Below are 24850 nucleotides of genomic sequence, written 5' to 3'. Positions count from 1 at the left end.
TACTTAGAAGTACTGCCTCTCCTACTTAGAAGTATGAGTGACAGTCAGCGCCATGACAGTCAGCGTCACTCATACTTCTTCATACACGGATGGCAGTGCGAAACGTAGACGGGAATCCCCGGCCCGCTCGAGAGTATTTCATAGAAAGTGTACAGTATTTGATGACTGCATACGAGGCACACGATAAGCCAGAGTGGTTGCCATGTTTAGATAAGTTGGTGGGCATAAACCGTCTGCCTTTTTAACCTCATGTGCTGGGAGATGTGACAGCACTTTTACACGTGACACTGCACTGTATTCTTATATTGATTTGTACTGTTTGCGAAGCAGGCAATAAAGAACAAAAAAAGAAAAAAAAAGCTGTGGTAGCTCAGTGGTAAGAGCATCAAACGCGTTATTCGAAGGTCGTAGGTTTGATTCCTGCTCACGGCTGGTTATTTTTGCATCCACTTTTCTTTCTTATTATTTACATTACATCGGTTCTAATAACTTTCCCTGTATATTCATTGGCAATACTGTCTGTTAGATCTCATTAATATTGTGTCAAAACACGGAAAAACGAGCACTTAGGTATACACTTCTTTCCCTTATTTTATTTAACGAGGGTCTCGTACTGGCAGACTTGGTGTCATTAGGTTGTATATGAGGGACTATTAATCAGCTGCCTGCTCGTAATAAGTTCACGTGCTACGTGACGCCAAACATGCGCATAAAAGAGTGGTTCACACTCGTCGCTTGGCCTATAGATGGCGCTGACTGTCACTCCTACTTCTAAATTCACATATAAACAAAAAAAGTGGATGAAGGGAAGGCCGCTGTGGTAGCTCAGTGGTTAGAGCATCGAACGCGTTATTAGAAGGTCGTAGGTTCGATTCCTGCTCACGGCTGGTTATTTTTATCCCCTTTTCTTTCTTCCTATTTACATTCCGTTGGTTCTATTAACTTCCCCTGTACATTCGTTGGCATTACTGTCTGTTAGATCTTATATATATATATATATATATATATATATATATATATATATATATATATGTGTGTGTGAATGTGCGTGCGTGTGTGTGTGTGTGTGTGTGTGCGTGTGTGTGTGTGTGTGTGTGTTTGTGTGTATGGAACAACTGCTTCGGCACAGCTGACATGGCACCCGAAAGGAGGAAGACGACAATTTAGTTGTTGTGGGTTGGTCTCTCGAGCTTCCCCCGTTGGCCTGCATGACTGTGCGCGCTTTAGGCCATTAGCAATACCCGCTGTCGCTGAATGAATCTTCTCCGTAGCATTTTTTGGTGGAAGGCGCGGGGTCTTCACACAACCCGGCTCTGGAACTCCGCAGTGGACGCCAGCGTTGTCCAGCCGCGATGCCTGAAACCGGCACTCAGGCCTCGCCACCCGCGCCGGCTCCATCACTTGTAATCCCCCCTCCCCCCATCTTGTTGACTCTGGCACGTTTTCCGGAACGGACAGCACAGACGTCAAAGAATGACACATTATTTGAGCGCGTCAGCAAGCACTGGACGAGACGCCTATGCTGGCAAATATTCTATTCTACCTACGCGGTACGGAACGCGCCTGGTATGATACGCACGAAGAAGAAATAACCAGCTGGGACACATGCAAACAAAAGCTTCACGACTTGTTTGGTTGGTCAGTTGCTCATCAGATGGCAGCCAGGCAGGAACTCACGTCGCGTGTTCAATCAGCGATGGAGTCGTACGTCACGTACATCCAAGACGTACTGGCACTGTGCCGGAAAACTGATAAAAACATGTCCGAGGCGGACAAAATCAGCAACGTTTTGAAAGGCATTGCTGATGATGCTTTCGACATACTAATGTGTAAGAACTGTACCATTGTCGACTCAATCATATCTGAATGCCGACGATTTGAACAAGCTAAAAGCAGGCGAATAACCCACCACTTCACGAGACTACCAAACACCGCTGCGACTTCGTGTTGCGAGGATTCTGCAGCGCCCCGTTCACTTGCGCCTCCTGCCAATATCACAAGGATTGTTCGCCAGGAGCTGAAGGTGATGGCGCCCGCTTCCTATCAGCCCCCTGCGCAAGACAACTGGGCAACATTCTCGCTTATTCAAGCCGTCATTCGTCAGGAGTGTGCTAACATGGGCGTCCAGGTTCCCCAGCCCCCAGGATACGCCACAACAGCCCAAGAGCCCTCCCATCTACAAAGCTGACCACCACTCTGCTCCACTTGTAGCTGTCGCAGCTTCGACTCCTCGGTTTCTACCACGCTACTGAAATCCATCTGAATGGCGCACGCACAATGATCGACACATCTACTTTTCTTGCTCTCGAGTTGGGCACACCTCCAGCGATTGCCGCAACAAGTGGTATTTCCGGCCAACCTCTTCTAATGTCGACCGCCCTCAGGACCTTGGGCACTAGTCGCAACCCGCTTTTCCGACTGACCATCTTCAAGACCCTTCACCTCGCCGTTCATCTCCACGCTCTGAACCGTCCTACGCTGACATCATCGCCCAAAGAAACTGGTCTAGCCGCTTGCTGTCACCTCATGGTCGGCTGTCACGCTCCCCTCAACGCTGCCGCTCACCGTCATCGGCTTATTCTGGTCATACCCGGGGAAACTGACGAGTGTAGCTTCTGGAGGTGGCGCTGCGTTGTCGACTCGGAATGAAAGCCCTCAACCTGCTACAAGTTCAAGACACAATTCACATTGAGTGTTGGTTGCTGGCCACGCCGTTACTGCTCTAACTGACACTGGTGCCCAAGTATCTGTTATGAGTTCTGCACTTCAATCTCTCCTGAAAAAGGTCCTCACACCTGCTATGTTCTCTACTGTTCGAGTGGCCAACGGAAGTTGAACATCGGTGCTTGGCATGTGCACTGCCCGAATTACTGTTGCCGGCCACCACACTTCCATTCTCTTCGCAGTCCTTGATGATTGCCCACACGACATCATCCTTGAAATTGATTTTTAACCGCCTACTCCGCCCTCATCGATTGTTCTGCCGGTATCTTACGGCTCGAATTGCCTTTGTGCACCGATTTCACTCCTCCAAGTCACACTCGACTACAATCCGTGGAGTCTTTACGGCTTCCGCCCCAGGCTGCGATAACCATTCCTGTGTCGCCCTTTCCTTCCGTTCCTGATGAAGACTATCTGGTGACTGCCCTCATTAATTTGACCGTTAGGCACCTCATCGCAGTACCACATATTGTAGTAGTTGTTGCTAACACGGTGCTACTTCCAGTTCTGAACTTCTCTACGTCGACCCAAGTTCTTCCCCAAGGCATCATTTTAGCCGATCTTTCAACCCTTGATGAATGTTCTACTTTTTCTTTTAAATCCTGCAACTAACACCGTAGCAAAACCTGTCATCACCCCGCAATATAAGGCGTTCCTCGACAAAATGATATCCAGCGACCTCTTACCTTCCCATTGCACCGGTCTGGGGTGTTCTATTTTCTTACCTGGACATTTTGATGTCGACAACCGTCCCCTGGGCCGCATAAGTGCCGTAACCCACCGCATCGACACCGGCGACGGCAGTCCACTTCACAAACGCCCTTATCGCGTGTCACATACTGAGCGCCAAGTTATGCAGATGGAGATCGAGAAAATGCTGAGCAAAGACGTCATTGAGCCTTCATGGAGTCCTTGGGCATCTCCTCTTGTCTTGGTTTAAAAGACAAACAACACCTGGCGCTTTTGCGTCGGCTATCGCCACCTGAATTGGATCACCAAGAAGGACATTTATCCTCTACCCCGAATCGATAATGCGCTCGACTGCCTTCACGACGCCAACTATTTCTCGTCCCTTGACCTTCGATCCGGATACTGGCAAATTTCGGTCGACGACCACGACCGTGAGAAGACAGCAATCATCACACCCGACCATCCGACGGCCTTTACCAATTCAAGGTCATGCCTTTCGGGTTGTGTGATGACCCGGATACTTTTGAACGTATGATGGACTCTCTTCTGCGTGGTTTCAAATGGTCGACCTGCCTTTGCTATCTGGACGAAGTAATCGTTTTCTCGCCCTCCTTCGAAAGCCACCTTTCTCGTCTCTCGGCAATTCTTGATGTTTTCTGTTGGGCTGGTCTCCAACTGAATTTGTTGAAATACTCATTTGGACGCCGGCACATCAAACTACTCGGCCACCTTGTGGACGCCACTGGTGTTCAACCCGACCATGACAAAAATCCGTGCAGTCCGAGAACTCCCGGTTACGCGTTCCACACAAAAAGTTCGCAGTTTTTTTGGGCTCCGCTCATACTTCCGCCACTTTGTCTTCAACTTCGCGGATATTGCTAGGCCCCTCACGGATCCCTTCAAAAAGAATGTGGCCTTTTCTGGGGGGAAGGACCAAGAACATTCCTTCGCGTCGTTGATTACCGCCCTCACATCAACACCTGTGTTGGCTCATTTTGATCCAGCGGCTCGAACAGAGCTTCACATCGATGCAAGCGGCCATGGTATTGGTGCTATACTTGCTCAGATACACAATGATACCAACAATGTGATAGCCTACGCTAGTCGCCTTCTGTCGCAAGCGGAAAAAAATTATCCCATCACTGAGCGGGAATGCTTAGCACTCGTTTGGGCCATTGTGAAATTCCGTCTATAGTTATACGGACGTCCGTTCACAGTCATCACGGACCCTCATGCGCTTTGCTGGCTGTCAACGCTTAAGGACCCTATAGGAAGACTCAGATGATGGGCACTTCGATTACAGGAGTACACGTTCTCAGTTGTGCGCAAATCTGGAAAGCTGCACAGCGTTGCTGACTGCTTATCTTGGAATCCCATTGATCCACCTAACTCCACTGATTTGGAATCTGATGCCTGTGTTTTAGCCATCGCTGACTTTCTGAACGTGGCTGACGAACAATGCCGAGATCCGTTGCTGCTCACCATCATTGACCGCCTTCAATCGCCTCAGACTGACCCTTCCCTTAGCAGATTCCTGCTTCAAGACAACGTTTTGTACCGCCGCAGCTTACACCCCGACGGCGTGGAACTTTTACTCGACGTACCACATAACCTCGAAAGGATGTTCTGCGACAATTCCACGACGCTCCAACCTCTGGACATCTAGAAGTTTCCAGAACTTGAGAACGTGTTCGACGGAGAGTATTCTGAAAGGGTCTCTACCTCTTTGTTCGCCATTACGTCGCATATTGTGACCTCTGCCAGCACCAAAAGAAGCCTTCGACCCCCTCTATTGGTCTTCTTATACCTATTAAGTTCCAGCCGAGCCGTTTCATCGAGTGGCGTTGGACTTGCTAGGTCGCTTTCCTACTTCTACAACTGGAAATAAATGGATTGCAGTGGCCACAGATTATGCCACTCGGTATGCAATCACTCGAGCGCTACCAACCAGCTGCGCAACAGACGTTGCCGACTTCCTGCTCTACGACATTATTCTGCAGCATGGCGCTCCGTCTCACCTGCTCACAGACCGTGGTCGCTACTTTCTGTCTCGTGTGGTTGATGATCTACTCCGACCTTGTGCTACCCGTCAAAACTTCACCAAATCTTACCATGCTCAGACTAACGGCCTTACAGAGTGCCTAAACCACACTTTAACAGACATGCTTTCCATGCACGTATCTACCGACCACACTGATTGGGACATAGCTCTGCCGTTCGTCCCCTTCCCCTATAACTCTTCGCGCCATGAAACAGCAGGCTACTCCCCATTTTATCTACTCTTCAGACGTCATTCCCTACTGCCCTTCGACACACTGCTTTCATCTGACCAACCATCCTCAACTTCGTACGCTCAGGATGCAATCACCCGTGCTCTCACGGCACGCGTGGTAGCAGGCGCTTGGTTATCGTCATCGCAGACAGCACAGAAGTATCTTTACAACCGTCGACATAGGGATGCCGTTTTTTCGGCGGAATCACTTGTTCTCCTGTGGCTCCCATCTCGACGTGTGAGTGTCTGCGAAAAACTACTATTGCGATACGCTGGGCACTATAGAGTCCTTCGTCAGGTCACACCGGTGTCCTACGAGATTGCCGCTACCACAAACTCATCTGCTGCTGCACCCAGAACGAAAATAGTTCACGTTTCCCGTCTCAAGCCCTACAACGCAGACTCACTCATTTAACAGGCACCAAGACGGTGCCTAACCGGTCGGGATGATGGTACGAGTATGGAAATGTCGCTTCGGCACAGCTGAAATGGCACCCGAAAGGAGTAAGACGACAGCGTGGTTGTTGTGGGTTCGTCTCTCGAGCTTCCCCCATTGGCTTGCATGACTGTGCGCTCTTTAAGCCGTTAGCAAGACCTGCTGTCGGTGAATATATCTTCCCCGTAGTAATATATATATATATATATATATATATATATATATATATATATATATATATATATATATATATATATATATATATATATATATATATATATATATATATATATATATATATATATATATATATATATATATATATATATATATATATATATATATATATATTTATATATATATATATATATATATATATATATATGGAAACAAGTGTATACCTAAGGGCTCGTTTTTTCGTGTTTTTACAAATAATATTCAGATCTCGCCGACAATAATACAAAGGAAAGTATAGGGGAGCATAATAGACCAAACTCTAAATTAATATGAAGAAAAGTGGGTGAAAAGATAACTTGCCGTGGGCAGGATCCGTACCTGCGACCTTCGAATGACGCGTTCAATGCTCTATCACTGAGATACCACGAAAGCTATCCCCCTCCCACTTTGTAGGGTATATATGTGAATTAAATGTTGGAGTGTCAGTCAGCGCCACCAGTAGCCATGGCGGCGAGTGTGGCACACTATTTTGAGCCTGTTTGGCGTCACGTAGCACGTGAACTTGTTACGAGTGGGCAGCTGACCAATAGTCCCTCGTATATAACCTAAAGGCACTAAGTCTGTCAGTACGAGACTCTCGTTAATGAATAAGAAAAAAGTGTATACCTAAGAGCTCGTTTTCACGTGTTTTTACACAATATTGATGAGGTATAACAGAAAATAATGCCAAGAATTGTGTAGGGGAAGGTATAACAGCAAATTCTAAAAAAATATGAAGAAAGTATGTGAAAAGATAACTTGCAGGATGCGATATATATATATCTATCTATCTATCTATCTATATATATATATATTGTAGCAGATAAAGGCGGTGATTCTGCGTGAAGAAGAACCAGCGAAAAAGGCTCGCTGTCAGCAAAGCAGCTCACAGCAGTGCCCTGGGGCAGCATCACTGGCGAATAAGTTGGGTTCAAGGTGGTGACCAATGCCTTACCGTCGTTAAACCGCACAAGGCCAGGTGCAACGGTAAGCCCCGCAGATTTCGAGCGAACTGATGGAGCAATGAACACGTCACCCTTAATTATAGTATTCGAAGTGATCGTGAGAATTCGTTCATCTCCTGGCGAAATGAAACAATCTGCGGCAGCAACGAAACGGAAGCTGTATGGATCGACATCAGACGAACTCTCAGTAGCTGGCATATGAATTACTCGCTGACGACAGGATATGAAAGCTGATGCCGAAGAAAGAAAATCCCATCCTAAAATGACTGTGTGGGTGCACCAAGGAAGTAAAAGAAACTGAATGTGGTGAAGGATGCCATCTATGAAAACGTGGACTGTACAAACACTTCAAGGCTGAATAGGGACTCCATCTGCGCAACTAAAGGGAGAGCCATCGTATGGTGTACTAACTTTTTTCAAGCGGGCCCAAAAGTCTGCACTAATTACGGAAAGTATAGCGCCTGTGTCTACTAGTGCCTCTGACTGTATATCTTCAACATACACCAATAAAACATTTGATAGGCGGTCTGGAGGAGTTTGACGCAGTTCGAAAGATGCAGCTTTCCCTTCCGAAGCTGCACTGTTTCGTTTTCCAGTGGGTGGTCGGAAATCGAAGTAGAAGGTCGAAGGGGAGAGGAGAAACGCCGCATCGGTGAAGGTGAGCGATGATGTGAGAAACGGGGACTGCCAACTGAGGCAAAGTTCTGCTGAGACGGCGACTGGCGTGTGCTGTTCTGATACAGTCAGCGATAGGTTGGTCCAGTTGGGTAGAAGTCGTCCCGTTCATAGTCATCATAGCTTCGTCTTTCGTCTTGTTGATGGCGTCGGCAAAACCTTGAAGTATGACCACGTGTAGTGCGCCAGGTGTTGTAAGGCTGGGAAGATGGTCGCGGTGCGAGCGAGTTGAGCGAACCATGCATATCAGGCGCTGGTAGCTGCATTGGGCTGTGCTGTGGTGCAGGTGTCCTAGCAGCAACGTGAGCATAAGTTGGCATGGCCACAGGATATGAACTCGGAACAGGTGTGATAGTCATCGAGGCCAGGCTTTGGTGGGGCGCAGGCGTCGTTGCAGAAACGTGAGCATAACTTGGCATGGGTACGGGATGTGAGCTCGGAACTGGTGTGCCTGTGATCAAGGCCAGTTCCTCCCTCACGACGTCGCCTAAACTAGTAGCAGGTGGCGTCGTTCGAATATCAAGGTAACGAGTTGAAGCCTGTACTTGAAGTTCCTCGCGGATGATAGAGCGGACCAATGCACCCAGCTCTGTTGTGTCATGACTCGAGCTGAGATCAGGCATATCAGGTTGCACCCGAATAGTTTGAAGCTTCTCGAGGCGCTGACAGGTAGCTACAACATCGGCTAAGGTCGGGGGATCCTGCACCACAAGCGCATTAAAAGCGACAGTCGCAATGCCTTTTAGCAGGTGGCACACACGGTCGTTTTCCGCCATATGGTTGTCGATGCGGCGGCAAAGGGCGAGAAAATCTTCAATGAAAGATGTGTAAGACTCACCGGGGCGTTGAAAACATGCACCAAGCCATTTCTTGGTGATATCCGAGCGCACTGAAGGGTTAACGAAAATCTGGTGGAGTTGGCGCGTAAAGGCGGGCCATGTCAAAAAATCTGTAGTGTGGTTTAAAAACCACGTTTTTGCGACGCCGCTCAAGTATAATGGAACGTGAGTGAGTTTTACAAGGCGCAGAATATTTCTTCAGCCTTGACCTACGATCCGGGCACCGGCAAATACCTATGCGTGAAGCAGACAAGGAGAAAACAGCGTTTGCAACGCGTGACGGGCTTTACGAGTTCAACGTCATGCCTTTTGGATTATGCAACGCTCCAGCAACATTCAAGCGCATGATAGATACTGGCTTACATGCTCTCAAGTGAAAAACCTGCTTATGTTATTCGAACGACATCGTAATTTATTCTTTTATTTTTCCTCAGCACCTTAAGCGTTTGGACGAAGTTCTTACGTGCATTTCGAACGCTGGGCTTCAGCTCAATACAAAGAAGTGCCACTTCGCCAGCAGGAGCATCAAAGTATTTGGTCACCTGGCCAGCAGAGATGGCGTTCGACCCGACAAGGCTGCTGCCTTAATTAATTTTCCACGTCCGGGCAATCAAAAACAATTGCGAAGTTTCATGGGCCTGGCGTCTTACTTCCGCCGCTTTATCAGTCACTTTGCTGCCATTGCGGGGCCGTTACACAAGCTTCTGGCGTCAGGAACGGCCTTCACTTGAACTGACGAGTGCGAGTGTGCTTTCTAAGCCCATAAACGTGCTTTGACATCATGCCCCGTCCTCCGTTACTTCAATGAGAGCGCACCCACTTTCCTTCACACAGATGCCAGCGGCCACGGAATCAGCGCCGTCCTGCTCCAGCGCGACAACACTTCACGTGAGCGAGTAGTTGCGTATGCCAGCCGCGCACTAACACCGGCGCAGCGGAACTACTCGATAACAGACCAGGATTGTATTGCTGTCATTTGTGCCATCCAGAAGTTTCGACCTTATCTGTATGGACGCCACTTCACTGTAATTACCGACCACCATGCCCTATACTGGTTGTCCTCGCTGAAGAATTTGTCTGAGTGACTTGGTCGCTGGATACTCCGTTTGCAAGAGTACACTTTTAACGTTGTGTACAGGTCCGCCAAACAGCATCAGGATGCCGACGCTCTTTCTCGGTGCCCTCTGCCACTTTCATCTCCAACCACGCATCTTTGATGCCCCTCAGGCGATCAAGCAGCTTCCTCTGCACTCACGTAATCACCCATGGCAGTTCCTGGGTCACTATCTTTAAACAGCAGCGCTCAGTTTACCACGTGCCAACGTGACAACCCATACTGTAACCGCATCATCGGGTACTTGAATGACACGCCTTCTCCACCTAATGCCAGACTACGCCGTCAGCTACGGCAGTTCAAGCTAGACAACAATATCCTGCAGCGCTATACTTACAATGTGGATGGGCATCGGTGGGTGCCAGTACTTCCCCGTTCACTGCGAAAGCAAGTTCTCGCAGCACTCCACGACGACCCATCATCTGGACACTTGGGATTTCAGAAGACCTACAACCGTGTTAGGAGCCGTTTCTTCTAGCCTGGTTTTTCTACCATTAGGGCTAATTATGTTGCTTCTTGTGCACTGTGTCAACGCCGGAAACGACCAACTTCTGCTCCTGCTGGATTATTACAACACATTCCATGTCCCGATACACCTTTTGTCGTTGTCGGAATAGACCTCGTCGGACCACATCCCTAACGCCAGCGGCCACCGCTGGATCGTCACAGCCGTCGACCACCTCACACGATACGCGAAGACCGCTCCTCTACGCACTAGCTCCGCCTCAGACGTTGCCGCCTTCTTTTTAGAAGCCATTGTGTTGCGTCATGGTACACCTCGCATGTTGTTGAGTGACCGGGGCAAGGTCTTTATGTCGACAATTCGTGACAAAATTCTAAAAACTTGTGGCACAGTTCATAAGACCACATGCGCTTACCAAACGCAGACAAATGGCCTGACTGAGCGATTCCACCGAACTCTAATTGACATGATATCCATGTACATCGGACTGAACCACGATAACTGAGACAAAATCTTGCCGCTCATAACGTTTGCACACAACACCGCCGTTCAACGAACCTCCGGGTATTCACCTTTCTTCCTCGTCTATGGTCGTTCGCCGATATTCACTATTGACATCTCTTTCTTCAATGCAACGACAAAAACGTCCACGACTACGCCAGATAATTTCGTCTCCAGGCTCACTGACGCACGGCAACGTGCTCAACTCAACACGGAGGCCAGTCAACTAGACGTAAAGCAACGCTATGACAGCTTTCGATGAGACGTCGCCTTCCGTCCTGGAGATGAAGTACTACTTTGGACGCCTGTTCGTACACCCGGATTGTGTAAAAAGTTTCAGTCACGCTTTTTATGACCTTACGTTGTTAGTGAACCAACATCTCCTGTCAATTACCTTGTCACTTCCGTCGAGGGTTCCCCAGACCGTCGTTACCGTGCATCCGAGATAGTTCACGTTTCACACCTTAAACCTTTTGTTCGCCGTAGCTTTTCCGCCTAAGTTTCGGCCGGGCCGGCCGCTCAAGTGCGCGGGGAAAATAAGTGTGAGCATCATTACTCGTTCCATCTTTTCATCTGTACCTACTCATCATCACCACACTAGTTAAGGTTGTAGGGCACATACTCGAGACAATAAAGAAGAGTCTTGAGGGCTCTGGACGCCATCTTACAATATATATATATATATATATATATATTAAAAATACTAAAGTAATAATAGTAATAAATAAATAAAATAAATAAATATATATATATATATATATATGTGTGTGTGTGTGTGTGTGTGTGACGCAAGAAAGTAGCGATGTTTGGGAGTTAGAAGTAGATGAGGAACAGGAAGTGCTATTGAAATAATCATGGCGTATGAGCCAGGTCTCGTCTCCCAGTCATCATGGCGTCACACGAGTCGACAGGGTGAAGACCTGTCGCCCCTTCATCAGCCACTCATCATCTACGCAGTTCCCCACATGACATCCTGAGCATACATGGACTACCGTACAAGCGCCTAGCATTACGCATCTTCCAGCATCATGCCAGAAGCATCTATTGACCTTCCCATCCCCAAGTACACTGGAACAGCGGATGATGGACCCGTACGAGACTGGTTCGACCTCTCCGAACTCCACGCTACCGATGCATCTTGGTCGAAACGGGAGATGGTTATGAACTTCAGCGACTACGTCACCGGTGAGGCATTTATGCTTTACTTAACCCACATATTAGAGAACGATGAGTCATGGCAAAAGATCAAAGCGGACATGATTACCCGTTTTAACGACTATGACCAAGACCTACTCATTGCCAACCATCTCGGGACAAACGCACAATACCATCCATTTCCTAAGCAGTCCTCAATCATTTGAACGCCCAGCATGAATCAACCACTGGCACAACACAAAGTGTAACATGAGTACACTGACAGGCGACCATGTGAATTTCGAAAAAAAAAACTGAACCATCGAGGGCGCCTTTCTTCTGCACAAAAATTGGCATTTTCAAAATTGTCGCTCCAAAATATGACACGAGACGTTGCTTACCCACATGATGCACTTTATTCTTCGTCTCACATACGTGGTCCACCACCCGATTTTTCAGCACGCTGCTCTTCAAGCGCTCCAGACGCTCATCGTTTGTCTCATAAGGAGACCGTGTTCACGATAGACGAATTGACACACCGAGAAAATAGCCAGTCGAACCATGCTTCTTCCGCACGGGTTCATGCATCACCGTCCGGTGCAAACACCCTCGACAGTTGAAGCAACACCAAAGGCTCAGACGCATCGAATGTCGCACGCTGCCATGCGCAAAAGCCTATCGTAGTGAACAGTATATAAAGAGCTTCTGAAGAACTTTGTATCAACTCTGAAGCATCATCTTCATTGCCCGAACTGCATGACAACAGCTCACAGACTACCAGCTGCCGACTCGAGACCCCATCAGGTTGTCATTAAAACCAGTGCGATGTTCAAGAAGGGCTTCCACCGAAATACGGCCCACAGAAACATGAGCAACGCCAGCAAAAGCAATACCATGAATCGCAAACACTCCAACTGAAAAACCAACAAGGACGACGACGCAAAGCAAGCCTCTTAAAACAAATTCATGAAGCGAGGCATCTCCGCATAAGGGATCGGCGCCAGAAACGCATTTTGCACAAAAGTCAAGACCGCCTAATATTACAGCTCCGAAACCCCAGGAAACACCGCACAAGACAACAAGTCACCAGTTCTACCGCTCAAATATTCCGGCACCATCCCATTGGTTAACGAAAATGAGCACGCACGCAGAAAAAACAGCGACGCCTAGGAAGACCGATCTACTTCCAGGCCTCCAAACGTTGTCCACTTCTCGCAATAATGACAACTATTTCTTCAGTTTCTACAGTTAAGGTGTCCTTGTGTTTTCCAGAATGCAACAGTTAGCCTCGCACACCTGAGCTCTACTAACCCCGGATTGCTGCCCTCTCCTGTGAAATCTTTGTGCGACTTTACAGAACCTCAATCTGATGTGGAACTACAGCACATTTGGACATCGTTTTGCGTTCTAAGACTGCTCGTTCATCATGCATTGTAATATGCAATGCGCTCATTCTTTCGGAGGGAGGGGGAATCTTGTAACGTAAGAAGATAGCGATGTTTAGGAGTTAAAAGTAGATGAGAAAGAGGAAGTGCTATCATAATAATCATGGTGTATGAGCCAGGTCTCGTCTCCCAGTAATCATATATATATATATATATATATATATATATATATATATATATATATATATATATATATATATATATACATATATATATAGTTCAGTAGATTATCCGTGAGCGGTCACAACGTGGTTTATTTCGACGTTTCGGCCTAGAGTCTGGCCTTCATCAGGATCAAAGGTACAGTTTGTTGGTGCTCAGCTTTATATAATCTCAAATCAGAGGGAAAGGAAAGAGAAAAAAGACATAAAAAGAAAAAAAGAGAAAAAAAGAATATAAGGTGGACTCCCCTCGGGCGCCCCCCTTCCACTCTTCCTTCCACTTCCACTTCATCTCTCTCCCCTTTCTCCCTTTCACCTTTCTGATGTCAGTGGTCTGTGTATGAAGCGACCACCGCAAGAAGACCCACAACGAACAAACCTCTGCTTGACTTACAGCACAAACTTCCCTATTGTAAACAAAATCCTTAAACGACATTACAACATTCTGGAACAAAGTGAACGTCTGAAACGCGCATTTCCATCCGCTCCAGGCGTCGTTTACCGACGACCACGTAACCTCAAAGACACACTTGTCCACTCTCAAATTAACACATCACCCCTAAATAATTCATGCCGACCTTGTTTAAAGCCACGATGTCTTGTATGTAAGGCGATGCGAGACACACACAAAGCAACCAGCACACAATCCAAGTTTTCGATTAACATACGAGGAAACCTAACATGCGATTCCTCTAATGTGGTATACCTACTCGAATGCAACGTGTGTGGTATGCAGTACATCGGACAAACAGAAACACCATTTAGGATTCGCTTCAATAATCACAGAGCCCATGCGAAATCAGCCCCAAGTCTACCTCTATCAAGACATCTCAACCTTCCCGACCATGCTTTCGACAATTTATCAGTAACGCTCTTAGAGACGGGATTTAAATCAAATCGAGAACGTGAACAACGAGAGTCATACCTTATCCACCGATTTAACACCCTCGATAGAGAAATAAATGAGAATTCTGAAACACTTGCAGCAATTAAAGCATTAGAAAACAATAACGGCAATAATGAATATAGTAACTGAGTTCACTGCACTGCAGCTGCGAAAGCACTGGACAACTCAAAACGATTCCAAGTGTAACTACTCTTCCTAAGTGCAGCTGTCGTCTGTTTTCTGTTTTATTTTACTACCCAATCAATTGTGCCATGCCCAACAGCAACCCTGTGCACAGCCGGGAGGCCCTAACTGCACGCGTAATCCAGAAGCGGGCAAGAAATTCGCATTGCGCCCGCTTACCAGTCTCTGCCGCAATGCCCCGAACCCCTCTTTCTACGACGAAATGTTGACCGGACCCCGAGTAGTTAAAGGCTTAAAACTTCCTAACATGCCCGCTTACCAGCCTCTGCCCCAACACGCGGTACCCCTATTTCTACGACGAAATGTTGACAGGGCTCGGAGTAGTTAAAAGCTTAGAACTTCCTAAAAAAGCTCTTTTTTGCCCCACATTGAACCGCCAGTGCCAGTAGGCGCCATCTAGTCGGGAAGAATGCGTAAGTGAAAGGAAGGATACACAGACCACTGACATCAGAAAGGTGAAGGGGAGAAAGAGGAGAGAGATGAAGTGGAAGTGGAAGGAAGAGTGGAAGGGGGGCGCCCGAGGGGAATCCACCTTATATTCTTTTTTTTCTCTTTTTTTTCTTTTTTCTTTTTCTTTCTTTTTTTCTTTTTTATGTCTTTTTCCTCTTTCCTTTCTCTCTGATTTGAGATTGTATAAAGCTGAGCACCAACAAACTGTACCTTTGATCCTGATGAAGGCCAGACTCTAGGCCGAAACGTCGAAATAAACCACGTTGTGACCGCTCACGGAGAATCTACTGGACTATTTGCAACGCTACAGCCACTCAACGACCATGCCGGCCTATATATATATATATATATATATATATATATATATATATATATTTTTAGTACTGCAGGCCAGAAAAAATGGCACAAATATGAGTGGCAGGTGGTACAAAAATAATGACATGACTAATTCATGGATGGAAAGTTGTAGAGAATGAAGAGAAAAAGAAAGAAAACAACGAAAACGACAGAAAAAAATAAATCAGACAGGTGTACAATATATTTGTTGGTTACGTAACTCACATTTCAAAGTAATTTTCAAAAAATTCATATATATACTTATATATATATATATATATATATATATATATATATATATATATATATATATATATATATATATATATATATATATATATATATATATATATATATATATATATATATATATATATATATAGATATATATATATGTCACCAGAAGAAGCGAACGAGCAGACGAAAAACGATGCTTTATTGCCAGCGTTACGGCCGGGGACCGGCCTTCGTCAGGGCATACGTGCATATTACACTATATTATATATATTATATCATATATATATATATATATATATATATATATATATATATATATATATATATATATATATATATATATTTATATATATATATATATATATATATTAGCATTGCGGCAAATTACTGCTCAGACCAGAGCAGGTGGGCACTACGTAGAGAAACTTTTTTAATAAAGCGATAAAATGGGAGAGGTTGGTGCCTATATGGCGAGACCGGCTATTGCTTTTGTCTTAGCAGACAAGGACAAGGTATGATTTAAGAAAAACACTAAGGACACAAAATGCAATACAGTAGGACATATGATGTGAAAGTACAAATTAGCCGAACATCGCATGATGGTTCAGATACGCCTATTGAATAATATGTACAGAAGTGTTCTATCTAGTTTCACACACAAGGTCAATTCGCAATGAGCAAAATAATTACGAAATATCAAATATGCGTTTCACCACTGTTATGTGAACCCCAGAGGCTGTTGAACGCGTTGGTTAAACTGCCGTTTTTTTCGTCATATTGACCCAAACTTGCAACTTCGTTTGCCATCCCGGCTCGTACGATGCGCTGAAACTTAGCTTTGTCGCATGAGGTTGGGCGTGGCATTTACAAATGCGTATTCTCGTCTTTTAGATGCGGAGCATCTTATACTCGCGCCTTGTAGTGCGCCGTCCGCGCCGTCCGCACCGCTTCTCGAACATTCGACAGCTGACGCGCGCGCATGCGCCGTCGCGCCGTGGCCCACTCTTCCACCATCTGTGCATCCCTTCCTCCTCTACACACCGCGCGCGCTTCACTCCTCCACCATCTGTGCACCCTTCCTCCTCTACACACCGCGTTCGACATCTACAATTCTCCTGATTCTCCAGTGGACGCGCATGTGGCGTCGCGCTTCGAGAACATTCAACAGCTGACAGTGCATGCGCCGTCGTGCTGTATATATACTCAAGGTCGGCGCTCGCTCGCTCAGTTGCCGCTCGTCGGTTGGTTTCTACGGCGCGTCGACGTCCAATGTCGCGGTGAAATGAATTCCAACGAATCCACAAACACAATGATCGACGTCCCTTCGACCAGCGCCGCCCTTTCGCATACGTGTGTACGTGTTCACTCATTTAACACCCCCTCCTACAACCACGTTAACCAATTTAGCCATCGACCCAAGTAAGTCGCAATTTAACACCCCATTTCACAACCACGTTAACCAATTTAGCCATCGACCCAAGTAAGTCGCACTTTAACACCCCGTTAACCAATTATATGGTCCGCATCCTCCTCAGTGTTCGCCCGAGGGAAGCTGCGGGCAATTTGTTTGGAATGGCGAGCTGTTCAGTACGCAACACTTGCGCCTGCAAGGAGACATTTGAGCACATTCTATGCCACTGACCGGCAACCAAACTGAAGGACGTAATATAAAAGCCAAGCTATTTAGGCTGGATTCACGGCCGCTTACAGAAAAGAAGATCCTGGGACCTTGCAGACAGTTTCGCATACGCGCAAAGCCACGAAAGCCCTCTAGACTTCTTATGGACCACCAGACTTCACGAGCGCTTGTTAAAGGACAGCGTGAAACCGTAATGTGTAGTCTTGAGCTTACTAATCATCCTTATCTTTCTAACTGCTCCTTTTAAATACGAAGCAGTCACCGAAGTGAACTTCGGTGACTTTGAGAGTACATATCTATCTAGCCGCCTACGACTTTTAGCTGTCCTGGCTGTTTAGATAATGGTATCGATAACAAACTTGGTATGACATAACATGACTGTATAAAAACATATTTGACTAGTTATAACATGAAAATTATTACATGGGTGTCATGAATGTCATGATTCACAATTCATAGTCCTGCAACTCTTGCGGTGGTTTTGTTCACATGGCATGTTGCGAAAATTGGAATGGTACGACATGATTACATGGCGAACACAAGCAACAGACCCTAACATGAAAATCATTACATGCGTGTCATGTAACAACTTGACTACATGTCCCGCTCCATCTTCTTCATGCTGTCTGCCAAACATTGCAGATTCATTTCTTCTAACATGGAGAGCGCTTGGTGTTTTACTTCTGTGGCTTAAACACTGGCACGCCTGAAATTTTTCTTAATTCCGGCCTCGCCCTTCTGTGAATATGCTTCAGAATTCATAACAGCAAACTTTCCTTCTTTGTCGGCTACTATGACATGCAGTTTGTTTTCACAAAAAAAAAAATCAACCAGCGGCCTTAGTGAGTCCGTGTCCCTCCATGCAATTCCCGTTCTGGCAATGGTATCAACACAGTCCGAAACACACCTTCTACGTTCATCCTTCTTGGCACACCTCGAGACCGTACTCGCTGTGGCTATCTTTTCAAAGGGATTCAGGCGAGGCTCGAAGCAGTACTTCGGGTCAAGACCCAGCACCCTCTCGTGTAGCAAGTGCTGGGACTTCGCGCGTGTAGCAACTATCCGTCACACTGCATGAAAAAGAATTAAGATGAGCTCAGTGAAGAAGACGAAGTGAAGAATCACAGGGCGTGAGTTTCCTAGCGCTGCTGTTTTTTCACCAATTTTGTAAGTTTTCTTACTCGTCTTCTGCATCTCACTGCCAAGATTCAACCACCATTTTCGCGATGCACCAGGCGCCACGTCTCCAAGGCGCCGAAGTCTTATGTTAGGCTGCCACAACCTACGAAAGCTTCGGCTAGTGGTGGTGACAATTCTTCTCGACGCCCATCAGACGAAGACGAAGTGATGAATGCGTCCAAACAGCAAGATAATCCCGTGTTTCGCGGACCCGAGGAAGACTGTGACGGCCCCTCGACGACACCTAACGCCGACGACGAGTACGTTACTCTGAAGAAGGCGCGAACTGATAATCAAAAGGATTACAGCGATGCAACAATCATTGACTCTGCGAAAATGAACTGTGATCTAGAAGCAGAAGAGAGACCTTTCACAACAGTCACGTACAAGAAAGCCCGAACAGCGGGGATAGACCGTAATTTTCAAGCTGACAGACCCTAGCCTTGTTCTGGAAAGTATATCCGAACAAACTGGCCAGTGAAGTAGTATCTGCTGCTAAAGAGAAAGTGGGGTCGTTCCGTGTCAACAGAGATGGCAACTTCTCCGTAAGTGTCTCTACAGTTACTGCATCCTCCAGACTTCCTGAGTTAACACATGTTGCCGGTCTTGAAGTGGCACCGTATATACCGCAGTCGTATGTGAGGAACTTATGCATGATTAGACAAGTACCAGTGTGATACAGTGAAGATCAACTGCTTGAATGTTTAAAAGACAGCGGTGTAATCACAGTCAGGAGACAGACTGAATGGCTCCGTCGCGAAGAGGGTTCAGCAGAACCACATTTACTCGGCAGTGTAATTCTTGAGTTCTTCCCCGACAAGCCACTGCCGCCTCGTATTCTCCCAGGCTTCACAAGTCATCCGGTTGAAGAGTACCTACAGCCCGCTACACGATGTTACAACTGTCAACGATATGAACATGCTGCCAAATTATGCCATGGACAACTTCGTTGCAAAATCCGTGCAGGAGCACATGATTACAAAGAATGTACATCGAGGAATCATCCCAAATGTTCCAATTGCGATGGAGATCACGTAGCGTCATACGCTGCTTGTCCGAAACACCAGGCAGCTACTCGACTAAAGCGACAAGAATGTTTGCTTGGAAGAGCTCCAAAAAAGGGATCACCTTGTCCGAATCCTGAAAATGTGAATCCACACCCTGTGACTTCAAAATCACAAAAACGTACATCACCACTGTCACATGCGATGGTAGCCAAGCGTGCTTCAGCTCAGAAAAGCAAAAGTACAGCCAAAACGGACCGTAGAGGACGATCACCAAGCGTTCAAAGGCAGACAAGCAACAGCAGGACACCAAAACCGTCAGCAACTCAGGATAACCAAGCGTCTATACCTTTCACCTCACCAAAGCCAAAGGCACAACAGCAACGTGCACCGAAAACAAGTGATGTGGATGTGGTTATGTCGATGCTCTTCTTTGCTTCGAAGGCAATCCTGCGTGTATTTCCACCGGCCAATGACCTACCAGAGGTGAGCGCAGTCTTTTCATTAGAGCCTTCAAGCAGTACAATAAAAAATTGTTGTATAGCACATGAACACATGAACAACGGTTTCCGCAACACATCTGTGTTTCTGGGGAATGGCCTTAGGTCCAAAAGCGCACACTTTAAGAAGCTGGTTGCTCAGTATAGCTTCCTCGTTCTGTGTGTAAATGAAACCAACGTTGCCCCTGACTTCAGGATTTCTATGTCACACATGCAGCAAGAAGAAATCCAGGCTTAAGAAGGGCACTGTTATGCGTACGGCGCGACATACCCTCTTTCGTTTTATACTCGTCGGACTCAGACGTGCAGAATTTGTAGGGTGCAAAATTCAATTGCAGAAACTTATCATCACCGTAATTTGTGTATATTTGCAACCATCGACACGCATCTCCGAATAATCTCTGGTTCATTTATTGGGTAAAGCCCAGGGACCTGCCCTCATCTGTGGAGATTTCAATGCTCACAATACCACGTGGGGTTCTACTCATTCTGATTCACGTGGGAGAACACTCAAAAAAGCAATTGATCGATGTGGTCTTGTTGTACTGAATGATGGATCAGTAACGTTCTTAAGAGGTAATAATTATGCCAGCTGTTTAGCTTTGGCTATAGCCTCTCTTAACAATTCACGAGATAGGAACTGGTGTACAGACCTCGAAACACGAGGGAGGGATCATTACCCAGTTCTCATGCAACACCCAAGAGTGCAAGTGCAAACGACCACATTGATTTCAAAGCTAACTGTCTGGAAACTATTTCGTGATCATACTTAACGTGACTTGATGGGAGTCAATAAATTGGATACGTTTAGGTCCTGCCTTAAAAGCAGTTACTCCCGTGCGACAAGGTTTACAGCTGTCCCAGCAGGCCACTCCAGTGTAGATGCAGACTATGAGCGCCTACGAGCTATTAGAAGGTGAGCAGAACGTCGCTGTCGCCGCACTGGGAGGCTTAAATATTATAAGAAGAGTCAAGCCACACACATTCAATCTCACCGATACATGCAAAAGTTAGGTCGAAGAAATGGCATGATTTCTGCAATTAAGTGACCCCATTTACTCCACTTCCGAAAATCTGGCAAACAATCACTGCTCTAAGTCATCCAGTATCCAAGCAAAACCCATTTAGCGCATTGGCCATATCTTTTGGATTATCTGAACGTGATGTTTCTAATAAGTTTTGCACAATGCTGACTGGAACTGGGCAATTGGTTCACAACACTACTGCACTGCCTAGTTCTGTAGAGCAGCAAATCCAAGATGCATAAACTTTATCACATGCTCAACTGGATAACACGCATTATCTATTAAAGTTGCGTACTGCTTTATCGCTAACCCGCGTAAGAACGGCAACCGGTCCCGACAACGTATCGTACAGTGTTTTGAAAAATCTAGGATCCAATGGCATGCCAGTTTTTCTACGAATATATGACGACATGTGGACGAAAGCGTACGTTCCAATGTGTTGGAAGGTGGCAAGAATCGTCCCACTACTGAAGCTCGGTAAGTCACCGCTTTCGCTTGAATCATTTCGCCCAGTCAGCCTCACTAGCTTTGTATCTAAAGGAATGGAAAAAATGGTTGACATAAGATTACAGTGGTGGATTAAAGCTAACAACTCACTTCCAGAACAGATGACTGGCTTCATATGACGGCGATGCACCATGGACTGCGTCTTTGACCTCGTTACATTTGTAGAACATAAGATGAGCTGTGGAAACATAGCTGTTGCGGGGTTCATAGATAATAAGAAGGCGTTCGACTCTGTGATCCACCTTTCTGTGCTGCATGGGCTTACCTCACTAGGGGTTCACGGTCGTATCCTTCAATGGATCGCCAACTTCCTATGTAACAGACAAATATACATTTCAACCAATAACGGAGACAGCGATCGCTTTAATATGAGCAGAGGTGTACCCCAAGGAAGCGTTCTAAGTCCGCTTCTTTTCATTGCTGCAATGGCAGGTCTTCCAGAAGTACTGCCCGAAGCCTTGAACATATCCATGTATGCAGACGACACATGTATATGGACGTCTCACAAATCACTGGAAGTCATCGAACATCGGCTTCAACAATGGCTAGACGCAATAAGTGATTACCTCAAAGAGCGAGGCATGCAGATTTCTCACGCCAAATCTGTAGTTCTGCCATTCACGAGAAAAAGAGTGAAAAACTTGAAGCTTTTTGTGGACGGCCAGAGAATCGAAATTGCACGAAAGCATCGCTTCCTTGGCGTTACCTAGGATAGCCAACTCAGAAGGAGTCAGCATATTGCTGATCTAGAAAATCAAGTGAACAGAACCATAAGTGTTATACGTCGCATCGCGGGAACAAAATGGGGCGACACATCAGCGTCTCTCCTCTACGTCCATTCTGCACTAATCCGACAGAAATTTGCCTACTCTGCGCCAGTTCAATACAACATCTCTCAGACGTCGCTACACCGACTTCAGCTGTTACAAGCACGAAGCTTACACATATGTCTGGGTGTTCCACAGGCAACATCAAGCTCTTTGACACTGGCAGAGGCAAGGGAACCCAACTTTATAGTATTTATAAATGTGCAGACATTTCGGCACCTTTTTCATCTAGTCACGCAACACCCTTCCCATCCGCTCATATCCAACATCGTGAACCGTGCTGGAGCGCAAATACACCATGTGTACCAACAGTATATTTCCCGGCTTCCTGTGTCGACACATTGGCCACTGGACCAAAACTACCCTCTATGGCTGCTTGAGCTACCAACTATTGAAACGTCAATAGAAGGACTTCACAGCAAACATGAAGTGCCAACCGTTGCCGCACAGCAGTTGGCATCACATTTCTGTTTGACAGGTACCAATAATACACTCACATGTACACTGACGGCTCCGTCACCAAAGAGACAGTGACATCAGCATTCATAGTTCCGCAATTGCACGAAGAATATGCATGTCGGTTAGGCCACCTCTATTCTTCAACAACGTCGGAGCTTGTAGCAATTTTGCTAGCCAAAAGTTTTATGAAACTGTCAACGACACCAAGAAAATGGGTGGTAATTACAGACTCTCTGGCAGCACTGGAGTAGCTCCCTGGATTTCGTGGCGACCGGTTGTGCGCCCGCGCGCTCCGCGCGCTCGCGACCTTCGGCGTCATCGTAGCTCTGGCCGACTGGGCTGGCCCTACGTCACCTCCTGTCGCCGGCTGTCTTCGGTGACAGCGCAGCTCTGACCTACTGGACCTGCTCTACGCCATCTACAGACGCCGACACCATCTCTCGCAAGTGTACCCCGTCCTCGGACTCCAGTGACCGTTTTCCATCTTTCCTGTCTCTCCTATCCCCTCAGTTTGTTGTTGCTTCTTCTTCCTCTTTCCTATACCTTTACCTCTACCCTTTTATCCCTCCTTACCCCCATCCCTTTGTGAGCTCTGTGGCGGTGTCGCTCACTGAAGCAGACAATAACGGGGCTCACTTTTCTCTTCCTTTCTCTCAAGAACCACTCCGCAGCACTGGTATGTGTGGAAAGTGCCACTTCAAGACACATTGTTGTGCGTATAGCGTACGCTATACTAAAAGAGCTCTGAGAAGCTACGAAGTCGAATCATCCAGTGACATTTCAGTGGGTCCCCAGTCACTGCGGAATTGAGGGAAATCAATTGGCGGATATGTTGGCGAAAACCATTCATAATTCTACGCAAACGTGCCTCATTCCGGTATCACAATATGGTGTTAATATAATTTTAAGAACAACAAAACGCGAATTATGCCTGTCTACCTGGTTCACAGACAAAACAAAAGAATCAATCCTATATTTTGTTGATCCTAATCTTGAATACCAATTAGACCGTGACCTCCCAAGACGTACCGACACCCTCATTCATCGCCTACGACTCAAAACTGCTTACACAAAGCACTTACTACTTCGTATTCATCGTGCAATATCGTCAGCATGTTTGTGCAACCACGACGAAGAGGATATCTGTCACCTCTTGCTCGGCTGTCCGAAACACGACCCACACCGAAGGCGACTAGAACAAGAACTGCATAGGTTAGATCCTGAGCGACCATTCGGGTTGAATAAAATACTAGCTTCAGGGTCATCCAAAACAAACGGCAAAGCAATGGAGGTGCTGCAACAGTTCGAAGAAACGAAGATTTGTGACGGATACTGAGCGGACAAAAGTTGAAAGTGAGCGTGTCGTCTACGTGTTTGTTCTGCCCATATAGGAGAACTTTTGCTCTCACCCATGTAGGACTGTATATATGTATATATGCTATTGTTTTTTGTTTCATAATTATATTTGTACCAATTTGGTGAAAAGGGGTAGCCGTCGCCAAGTAACGGTGACAAAAACTCCTTCATTCATTTTGTATTTCAATAAAAAAATTAAGTTATTAAGGCTAATCTTGATTATTGCCATGAGTGTGGCAATTCTACCTCTGTGCACCTCTTGTTCGGCGCATGTCGTGATGTAGGCTGCCAGTACATATATATATATTTATACATTTCACCCCGTTTTTTTTTCTCCCAATAAACAAGAGTTTTGAGTCAGTGTCATCTTTTCTTTCTCCTTTGCTCCTTTCCTTCCCGTGTTTTTCTGGTGTTGCGCTGTAAATAGGTTCACGACGGATCCTAACCAATTGGTCCAACATACCGTCTTATTGCCAGGGCATCTCCGGTACTTTGTCTGTCGGCTGGGTTGGGTCTTGCTCCCAACCCGAGATTGGTTGCAGCGATGGCAGGTGGTTCGCACTTCGACTTGCCCCAACTGCGTCATAGTTGAGACCAATCGACATGGGA

This window comes from Rhipicephalus microplus, chromosome 7 (genome assembly GCF_043290135.1).
Source record: "Rhipicephalus microplus isolate Deutch F79 chromosome 7, USDA_Rmic, whole genome shotgun sequence".
Lineage (NCBI taxonomy): Eukaryota > Metazoa > Arthropoda > Arachnida > Ixodida > Ixodidae > Rhipicephalus > Rhipicephalus microplus.
This window is presented reverse-complemented; position numbering follows the sequence as displayed.